Below are 8,443 nucleotides of genomic sequence, written 5' to 3'. Positions count from 1 at the left end.
AAAAAAATAAAAAAATTAACATGTGATATATCACCCTATAAATATGTAAGTTTAAATTCATTCTCTACGAGTTATAACCAAAATAACATATTTAAGTAGAACAATCACAATCATATTTTTTTCAACTTATAGAGGTGAAATTTAAACCTAGATATTTGTGAAGTGGTATATTACATTTTAATCTATCTTCATAAAAAAGTTGAGGAATGTGTTATACCGGTTTTGTGGCTAAGGGATACGATTCGACAAAGGGCAAGAGCATAGGGACGCATGATAGACTTATTCCTTTAGTAAACACATACTTTAATTAACTAATTAAAGTGTCCACATTAGGCCCATTATTTGTACCGAGTACTAAAAACTTGATTAAAAGCCCGTTTAATCGACGCTCCTGAGCACCAGCTGCGCGCGGAGTGGCTTCGCCATGACGGTGGTGAACTCAACTTCTCGGCGAAGTCCACCTTGTCGCCGACCACCGCCTTCCACTCGAACTCTCTCACCATGTTGGCCACGAAGTACTCCAGGTGCAACATGGCGGTGTTGATCCCCGCGCACATCCTCCGCCCGACGCCGAACGGCATCATGCGGATCCTCTTGCTGCCCGTCATGTCCACTCCCTCGCCGTCGCCGCCGGGTAGGAACCTCTCCGGCATGAACTGCATCGGGTTCTCCCATTCTCTCTCGTCTCTTCCCATCTCGGCCACCATGAAGTTCACCGTGGCGCCCTTGGGGATGAGGTACCCGCCGACGTCCATGTCCTCCGCCGCCTTGTGCGGCAGCGCGAAGTGGCCCAGCGGATGCTTCCGGAGACCCTCGAGGATGACGGCCTTTAGGTATGGCATCTTCTGGGTGTCCTCCTCGGTGATCTCGTCGTGGTCGTCGCTTACCGTGGCCTTGATCTCCTCGTAGAGCTTTGCTTGGATGGATGGGTTCTTGACCAGCTCGGCCATGATCCATGGCAGTGTGGTTGACATCGTGTCTGCGCCGGAGTCGAGGGAGCTCAGAGCATAGGCATACCATCGCTTTGTCGGTGAGAGCGCGGTCGCCGTCCTCAGGTAGCCTCAGGTCGAGCAGTGTGTCGACGTACGAGTGCTCGAATGTCGTGTCATTCTCCGGCACCGTTGCTGGTCGTTTGCGCTAAAACTAATCTGCAGTTAGAAAACAATCCGACTACTAAACGGCAAAGCCAATAATATTGAAAATTAAATCGATGAAATCGCCGAGATTAATCCCTTCGGCTGGATTGAATCCGAGACGAAAAAAAAACATGCTTGACGAAATCGGTAACGTCGGAGATTGGTTCCATCGCACTCATCGACAGGAAACTCGACAGCCCCCTACCTGGCGCGCCAACTGTCGAAACAAGATTTCGGCAATATAAACGAGGTAGCGCACGAGACCTAAAAGTAGAAGGACGCGAAGACAAGAATTTTAGAGGGACTGACTATCCATTTGTCGGGTGATTTTTAACAAGAAATCACCTAATTTTTTTCTACCCTTAGATTTACATCTAACAAACTACAAAAAGAAAATAAAAAATACATATTTACTTACACATCATTGTTATCAAAATTACAATGCACTTGCATGCCATATCAACTGAATTTACAAATGTAATTTTAGTTATATAGGACTGTAATTTTACAATTTAAAGAAAATAACAAATACATATTTACTTATATATCATTGTTATCAAAATTACAGTGCACTTAAATGTCATATCAACTAAATTTACAAATGTAATTTTAGTTATATATAACTGTAATTTTACATTTTAAAGAAAATACAAATACATATTTACTTACATATCATTGTTATCAAAATTACAGTGCATTTACATGTCATATCAACTAAATTTATAAATGTAATTTTAGTTATATATGACTGTAATTTTACATTTTAGAGAAAATACAAATACATTTTTACTTACATATGATTGTTATAAAAATTACAGTGCATTTACATGTCATATCAACTAAATTACAAATGTAATTTTAGTTATATAGGATTATAATTTTGTATTTTGGTTTCAAACGAGAGAGAAGGAGAGAGAACAACACGCATGTCAATTTTTCAGAGCGTAAAAAAAGCGAGACTGACCGATCGACGCTGGTACACGCGGCCCAACAGAATCCTATGCGGGTTCGCGCTTCCCAGCCCAATATATGCGCACGAATTTTGGCACACATTGAATGGCCTAAAAAATGACAAATCTGAGAGAAAAAATCACACGACAAATCTATAGCAAAATCGCGGGACTGACTATCCATTTGTCGGGTGATTTTTAACAAGAAATCACCTAATTTTTTTCTACCCTTAGATTTACATCCAACGAACTACAAAAAGAAAATAAAAAATGCATATTTACTTACACATCATTGTTATCAAAATTACAATGCACTTACATGCCATATCAACTGAATTTACAAATGTAATTTTATTTATATATGACTCTAATTTTACAATTTGAAGAAAATAACAAATACATATTTACTTATATACCATTGTTATCAAAATTACAGTGCACTTAAACGTCATATCAACTAAATTTACAAATGTAATTTTAGTTATATATAACTGTAATATTACATTTTAAAGAAAATACAAATACATATTTACTTACATATCATTGTTATCAAAATTACAGTGCATTTACATGTCATATCAACTAAATTTACAAATGTAATTTTAGTTATATATGACTGTAATTTTATATTTTAGAGAAAATACAAATACATTTTTACTTACATATGATTGTTATAAAAATTACAGTGCATTTACATGTCATATCAACTAAATTACAAATGTAATTTTAGTTATATAGGATTGTAATTTTGTATTTTGGTTTCAAACGAGAGAGAAGGAGAGAGAACAACACGCATGTCAATTTTTCAGAGCGTAAAAAAAGCGAGACTGACCGATCGACGCTGGTACACGCGGCCCAACAGAATCCTATGCGGGTTCGCGCTTCCCAGCCCAATATATGCGCACGAATTTTGGCACACATTGAATGGCCTAAAAAATGACAAATCTGAGAGAAAAAATCACACGACAAATCTATAGCAAAATCGAATTTTAGATAGGTTCAAACCCTCTCGATAAGAGTTCATACCCTACTGGCCTGTTTGGGGGCTTGAATCCGTCAGGTGCAGTATTAATCTGACGATCAGGTTGTGAATCCTCTATCCTAGAGGGCTTCCTACCCGCCTTATATAGGATGGGGGGCAAGATTACAAGATAGAAACCTTAATCAATACGGTATCGGTTTACTAAATCTACTTTACAATATTATCAAACTAAGACTTTATGCCGTTCTATAATATACAAGGAAACGTAATACTCAAGTCATGATCCGTACATATTCCATAGATATAAGTTATCCCCTATAACTAGTTGGATAACCATGTCGTGTGGGTATGGGGTACCTATAATCTTCACACACCTGTGTGCTGGCGACGCTAGCAGAGTCCGGGACAAGCTCTCTGAATTCCAATGATCATGTCAGTCATTTTTGCACCAATAGTTCGATAACTAGATTTGGTTCTGTAGGTGTTTGTGAGCGACTAGTTCTTGAACTGGGACACGGAGAACCGGATCAAAGTCCGTATCATCTCAGCCAGGGCGTACCACTCACATGTAAGTGAAGCTGTGCCACCTCGCCGAGGAATTCCTCGGTCACGGCAGGCGCGCGAGGGACGAGCGGCGGCGTTTCTCCCAGCAGAAACGGCGTGCGTGCGTCCCGCGCACCGCCTGACCTCATTGACACCACCTCCGCACTCGACCACTCGTTGCTCGTTGGTCATGGCGGGCGTGCGAGGGATGAGCGGTGCCGCTCCTCCTCCAAGCACTACCGGCATGCGTGCGGTTAAAGATGGAGTCGTCGGTGCAAAGGCAGGGGCGGGAGAGGATGAGCTCGAGTAGGGTAGAGGCACCGGAGTGAGGGGAGACGACGGGACTCCACAAGGCGGCCAGGCGGGCGGCGAGCAGGGACGTTAAGCGGTGGTCGGGGTGGAAGGCTGGAGAGTCGGCCACGGCCGTGAGGAGTGGAGGTCGAGCGCCGCCAGACATGGGTGGTGGCACGCGCAGCGGAGGATGCAGAGGAGAAGGGGAGCGCCAAGAAAGGGATCGGCGGTGGGAGGTGGGAGACGGCAAGCAAGCAGACAGGATGTGCGGTTGCAGAGAAAGGGATAGAGTAAAGAGGGGATAGATGATGGAAGAAGATGGGAATTTACAGGTGGATCCCGCTATTTTTTTTTTCTGATTGTGATGACACGTACTCCCTCCGTTTCACGATGTAAGTCATTCTAACATTTTCCACATTCATATTGATATGAATGAATCTATACATATATATCTATCTAAATTCATTAACATCAATATAAATATGAGAAATGCTAGAATGACTTACATTATGAAACGGAGGAAGTAGCTGTCATGTTGGATAAAGACCGGGTCAATGTACCACGTAGGACGAAACCGTCATTTAAATCGCTCGAGGAGGTAAATTGATCCGGTTTTTGAGGATCCTCTATATCCGGTTTCATAGTTGAGGGATACGATTTGAACCTGTGCAATAGTTAAGGAAGGTAATATAGACTTATTGCTTAGTAAACACACTCTCCAATAAACCAACTGGTCACATTGGGCCAATTATTTGTACAGAGTACTAAAACTCATTAAGCCCATTTAATCGACGCTCCTGAGCACCAGCTGCGCGCGGAGTGGCTTCGCCATGACGGTGGTGAACTCAACTTCTCGGCGAAGTCCACCTTGTCGCCGACCACCGCCTTCCACTCGAACTCTCTCACCATGTTGGCCACGAAGTACTACAGGTGCAGCATGGCGGTGTTGAGCCCTGCGCACATCCTCCGCCCGACGCCGAACGGCATCATGCGGATCCTCTTGCTGCCCGTCATGTCCACTCCCTCGCCGTCGCCGCCGGGGAGGAACCTCTCCGGCATGAACTGCATCGGGTTCTCCCATTCTCTCTCGTCTCTTCCCATCTCGGCCACCATGAAGTTCACCGTCGCGCCCTTGGGGATGAGGTACCCGCCAACTTCAATGTCCTCCGCCGCCTTGTGCGCCAGCACGAAGTGTCCCGGCGGATGCTTCCGGAGACCCTCGAGGATGACGGCTTTTAGGTATGGCATCTTCTGGGTGTCGTCCTCGGTGATCTCGTCGTGGTCGTCGCTTACCGTGGCCTTGATCTCGTCGTAGAGCTTGGATTAGATGGATGGGTTCTTGACCAGCTCGGCCATGATCCACTGCAGCGCGGTGGACATCGTGTCCGTGCCGGCGTCGAGGAACTCGGAGCAGAGGCTTACCATCTCTTTGTCGGTGAGAGCGCGGTTGCCGTCCTCGGGTAGCCTGAGGTCGAGCAGTGTGTCGACGTACGAGTGCTCGAACGTTGTGCCATTCTCCGGCAAGGTTGGCTGTGTCCTTGTCTTGCGCTCTCGCCGCGCGTTGATGAGCGGCACAAATAGCTCCTTCTGCCGCCGCCTCAGAGCTAGGGCCATCTTGATGCGCCCACGGAAGAGATGCTTGGTGATCGTCGAGCAGAACGCGAACACCCTCATCTTCGTCGCGAAGTACACGATCCAGTCGTGCTGCGCCGTGGCGATGGCGCGCACGTCGGCCTCGTCGAGCCGCTCGCCGAAGCACATGACCACGAGGAGGCAGAACATGGCGTACTGGAGCGTGTCCATGACGCCGTGGGGAGCCTGGCCGGACGCCGCGGCCAGCTTGCCGACGAGCACGCGGCGCGCCCAGGAGCGCGCGGGCGCGAACACGCGGGCGCGCGTCGTCGACGGGTGCAGCGTCCCGGAGACGAGGCCGCGGCGCAGGAGGCGCCACGTCGGCCCGTAGCTGGCGCGCGTGATGGTGTTGCCGTTCTCGCCGAGGAGAGCGCGCGTGACCTCCGGGCGGTCGGCGAGCGCGGCGCCGCGCTCCACCAGTGCGGCGTGCGCGACGCGGCGGTCGGCCACGAAGATGGAGAGGCGGGAGCCCACGCCCAGCGACACGACGGGGCCGTGGCGCGCGATCAGGCGCCGCAGGAGAGGCTCCAGGTCGGCCGGCGAGTGCCACAGCCAGAGCAGGTTGCCGAGGACAGGCACGGCGAGCGGGCCCGGCGGGACACGGCAGCCGCCGCCACGCCCACCTCCCTTCCCGTCGCTGCGCAGCGAACGGAGGACGAAGAACGGGAAGAGGAAGGCGACGAGGAGCAGGAGCCACGGTGATGCGTCGATGGTCATGGCGATCGAGATCGAGTTCGCTCCGCTTGGTCAGTTGACGTTAAGCTAGTTTAGCTTCACTGCCTTGTGGCTGGAGATGATGGATCGAATTCCGTGGCATTCCACAGATTATATATGGATCGATCAGCATTTGCGATAAAAGTACTCCACAGATTTTTCACGTGATCAATGAACAGTTCACTCACAAGGGGTTCCATAACCTATTAATAGATGCAATTGCGGGAAACTATTTTGATCCCTCGAGGGGATATCCCCTCGTTATTTACATGTTATTCAAATGGTTATGAAAAAAATTAAAAAAAAATTGAGAAGATGTATTAACATGCAATATATTACTCCACAAACATGTAAGTTCAAATTCAACTTCTACGTCTCACAACGAAAAAAACAAATTAAACTACAGCTAGTTAACATATATTTACAGTCAAAAGAATTTTTTCGTTACGAGATGTGGAAGTTGAATTTCAACTTGCATATTTGTGGAGTGATATACCACATGTTAATACATCTTCTTAAATTTTTTCAAATTATTTTATAACTATTTGAGTTATATGCAAACAACGAGAGGACATCCCCTCGAGGGATCAAAATCCAGTCCCAAATGAAATTGCTAGTCTACTTTAGAACAAGTATAAAAGTAGGCTGTAAGCCGACTAAATGTTGAGGTGGAGGAGAGAAGAGAGGAGAAGCGGCTGTAAACTTACAGTCGGCTTGGACATAAGAATCAAGAAAATTTATGAGAGACAACTGGGTCCTATATAATTGTAAAGAGCTAACTATTATATGGGTAGGCTGAGAGAAGGCTGTAAAGAACCTTATAGCTAACAAGTCAGCTGTATTATTAGCCTTGGTCTTAATTGTATGTGTCTAGTTCTTTTTCTTAAGGAAAAAGTACAAATTACCCCCCCCCCCCGAACTATAGCGGTCGTCTGAATTACCTCCTAAACCACAAAACTGGTCATTCTTCACCCCGAACTATGTAAACCGGACGAATTACCCCCCTCGACCTAATCCGCGGTGGTTTTGGTCTACGTGGCATACGCGTGGCAGTCCAGTCAGCATTTTATTTATTAAAAAAATGTGGGACCCACCTGTCATACTCCCATCTAACTATTCCTCTCTCTCTCTCTTATCTCCCTCTTCTCTCACTCTCTTCTCACTCACGCGCACAGCGGCAGGCGGGCGACAGGGAGCGGCGGCGGCGGTGGAGGCGAGCGGCGGGGGATGAGGCGGCGAGCGGCGGCGGGGTGCGGCGGAGGAGGCGAGGCAAGGCGGCGGCGGCAGAGGCGAGCGGCGGGGGATGAGGCGGCGAGCGGCGGCGGGGTGCGGTGGAGGAGGCGAGGCGAGGCGGCGGCGGAGGAGGAGGAGGAGGAGGCGAGCGGCGGCGGGAGCTCGCGCTGCTCGAGGCGAGGCGAGGCGAGGTGGCGGCGGCGGCAGAGGAGGAGGCGAGCGCAGCGGCGGCGGGGTGCGGCGGAGGAAGGGAGCGCGGCGGCAACGGCGGCGGGGTGCGGCGGAGGAGGCGAGCGCGGCGGCGGGGTGCGGCGGAGGAGACGACCGGCGGTGGGGTGCGGCGGCGTCGCGGGCCACGCGGAGCCGCCTCGCCTCGACGAGCGCTGCCACGACCATGGCGAGGCAGGCCGTCGCCGCGTCCGGCTGGTCGACCAGGCCGGCGTCGTGGGCCATGCGGAGCCGCCTCGCCTCGACGAGCGCCGCCGCGACCATGGCGAGACAGGCCGCCGCTGGTGAGGCGCCTCGCGAGCGGCACCACCAGGCGGTCTCGCCCTGCCTCGCCGCCGCAGCCTCGCCTCCTCCGCCCCCGCCGCTCGCCTCGCCGCCGCGCTCGCCTCTCCACCCCCTCGCCTCCTCCGCCGCCGCGCCGCCTCGCCTCGCCGCGCTCCTGCCATGCCGCCGCCGTCTAAAGGAGAAGAGAGAGAGAATGAGAGATAGAAGAGATAGAAGAGAGAGATAAACTGGCAGGTGGGGCCCACCTATTTTTTAATAAATAAATTGCTGACTGGACCGCCACGTAGACCAAAACCACCGCGGATTTGGGTCGAGGGGGGTAATTCGTCCGGTTTACATAGTTCAGGGTGAAAAATGTCCGGTTTTGTGGTTCAGGGGGGTAATTCAGACGACCGCTATAGTTCGGGGGGGGGGGTAATTCGTACTTTTTCCTTTTCTTAATTATTTTT

General features: G+C 49.5%; 1 long non-coding RNA gene and 1 pseudogene across 1 annotated transcript; both read right to left on the bottom strand.

Annotated features, from left to right (window-relative positions):
• Nucleotides 1-289: 289 nt before the first annotated feature.
• LOC107276781 (cytochrome P450 89A2-like) lies at nucleotides 290-6,326 on the bottom strand (annotated as a pseudogene).
• LOC4349106 (uncharacterized) lies at nucleotides 3,059-4,188 on the bottom strand. Its single transcript, XR_001540434.3, has 2 exons — nucleotides 3,635-4,188; nucleotides 3,059-3,482 (listed from the first exon to the last, which is right to left on the bottom strand). It is a non-coding gene; the product is annotated as an uncharacterized lncRNA (long non-coding RNA).
• Nucleotides 6,327-8,443: the final 2,117 nt, after the last annotated feature.

Source organism: Oryza sativa, chromosome 10 (genome assembly GCF_034140825.1).
Source record: "Oryza sativa Japonica Group chromosome 10, ASM3414082v1".
NCBI lineage: Eukaryota > Viridiplantae > Streptophyta > Magnoliopsida > Poales > Poaceae > Oryza > Oryza sativa.
This window is presented reverse-complemented; position numbering and strand designations above follow the sequence as displayed.